At 43.7% G+C, this 2,172-nt stretch overlaps 1 protein-coding gene across 5 annotated transcripts in view; it reads left to right on the top strand.

Annotated features, from left to right (window-relative positions):
* The window catches only part of enox2 (ecto-NOX disulfide-thiol exchanger 2), a 213,247-nt gene that overhangs the window by 104,633 nt on the left and 106,442 nt on the right, over positions 1–2,172 (top strand). Inside the window, exon 1 of one of the 5 annotated variants that reach the window (XM_043704635.1) lies at positions 1,032–1,076. The exons of the other annotated variants lie outside the window; for them this stretch is intronic. The gene's annotated coding sequence lies outside the window, so the exon portion shown is untranslated. Of the gene's footprint in view, positions 1–1,031; positions 1,077–2,172 lie in introns of those variants that run through there. 5 annotated transcript variants of the gene reach the window in all.

Genomic DNA, 2,172 nt, shown 5'->3' with positions numbered 1-2,172 from the left:
TTATACACTTAATGGTAAGGTCCTAGGGAGTGTTGCTGAACCAAGAGATCTTGGAGTGCAGGTTCATAGCTCCTTGAAAGTGGAATCGCAGGTGGCTAGAATAGTGAAGAAGCCCTTTGGTATGCTTTCTTTTATTGGTCTGGGTATTGAAGTTGGGAGGTCATATTGCGGCTGTACAGGACATTGATTACGCCACTGCTGGAATATTGTGTGCAATTCTGGTCTCCTTCCTATCGGAAAGATGTTGTGAAACTTGAAAGGGTTCAGAAAAGATTTACAAGGATGTTGCCAGGTTTGGAGGATTTGAGCTATAGGGAGAGGTTGAACAGGTTGGGCTGTTTTCCCTGGAGCTGAAGGGTGACCTTATAGAGGTTTACAAAATTATGAGGGGCATGGATAGGATAAATAGACCAAGTCTTTTCCCTGGGGTCGGGGAGTCCAGAACTAGAGGGCATAGGTTTAGGGTGAGAGGGGAAAGATATAAAAGTGACCTAAGGGTCAACTTTTTCACGCAAAGGGTAGTATGTGTATGGAATGAGCTGCCAGAAGATGTGGTGGAGGCTGGTACAACTGCAACATTTAAAAGGCATTTGGATGGGTATATGAATAGGAAGGGTTTGGAGGGATAAGGGCCGGGTGCTGGCAGGTGGGACTAGATTGGGTTGGGATATCTGGTCGGCATGGACGGGTTGGACCGAAGGGTCTGTTTCCATGCTGTATAACTCTATGATTTTATGACTGTATAACAAAGCTAAGTTTCAAACCGCTGCTTCACTTCGTCCTTTTTGCTGTTAGTCAATTCCAGTGAAATGTCACCCTTATCTCAACTGTAAGTTTCTCGATTAACAGATTGCTTCCAGCTTCTTGTCCTCTGGCTGTAGTGCAAGTTTAACGATGCTTTTCTAAGTTTACTAGCACAAACATTTCACCATACCTTTCATGAAGCTCTTCACAAGAAAGCGGATAAGCTGACTGATCATGTGATGTGGAGTCCAATCCTCCGCTCACTGTGACACCTAATGCCCAGGATGAGAATTGCCTAACAGCGAACGGGAGTTTGATTTATTTCGAAAAAGGTTGGCAATTCACAAATCGCGTTCCAGATAAATCCTATTTAATAAATGTGCATTATAGGATAACTACCTGTATTGAGAGCAGTTTTTGGCGCCATATCTCAGAAGGGAATGTGCTGGCCTTAGAAGGGATCCAAAAGAGGTTTACAAGGGTGATCCTGGGAATGAAAGGTTTGTCACACCAGGAACAGTTGATGAATCAGGGTCTACACTGGATGGAGTTTGGGAGGGGGCAAGGGGTGGGGAGGTGGGGTGATTGAAACTTAAAATATGGAGTAACTTGGATTAAGTGGATGTGGAAAAGATGTCTGCAATAGAAGGAGGGGCTCGGGCCCGAGGGCACAGCCTCAGAGTGAAGGGACAACCCTTTATGACTGAGCTAAGTGTCTGATTTTGGGAGCTAGTATTTGGAAGTGGTTGGTGTTGCTGTTTAAGGCCATTCTCTGCACTTTCTGCTGAACTTCTACCTCATACCCCCCCCCACCCCATCCGATGTCCAAGTTTCTTTTTAGTTATCATTTGTAATTGCTACAAACTTTAAATATGTAAACTGTTTTATTTATCTACATGTTGGAACATCAATATGTCTTTGAATGTAAGTGGTATCTAGAGATTCTGTTATGGAAAATTATTGTCCAGGCCCTTACATAAACATGGTTGAAAATTGTTGAAAGACCCCAACATATGAAAGTGAGGCCATTTACAAGAATATTATTCATAAGAGTATGTATTTCTTCAAACAAATATCTTGTGTATTCTCCTCACTTAAGACAAACCTCTATGCCAATTCCTGCAACATGTAATGTATTATTGATTTCAGAATAATAGAACATAGAAGAATACAGCGCAGTACAGGCCCTTCGGCCCTCGATGTTGTGCCGATCCAAGCCCACCTAACCTACACTAGCCCACTATCCTCCGTATGCCTATCCAATGCCCGCTTAAATGCCCATAATGAGGGAGAGTCCACCACTGCTACTGGCAGGGCATTCCATGAACTCACGACACGCTGAGTAAAGAACCTACCCCTAACATCTGCCCTATACCTACCCCCCCTTAATTTAAAGCTATGCCCCCTCATAATAGCTGACTCCATACG

This window comes from Chiloscyllium plagiosum, chromosome 15 (assembly GCF_004010195.1).
Source record: "Chiloscyllium plagiosum isolate BGI_BamShark_2017 chromosome 15, ASM401019v2, whole genome shotgun sequence".
NCBI classification, from domain to species: Eukaryota; Metazoa; Chordata; class Chondrichthyes; order Orectolobiformes; family Hemiscylliidae; genus Chiloscyllium; species Chiloscyllium plagiosum.
Note: the sequence above shows the minus strand (reverse complement) of the source record. Positions and strands in the feature narration are given on the sequence as shown.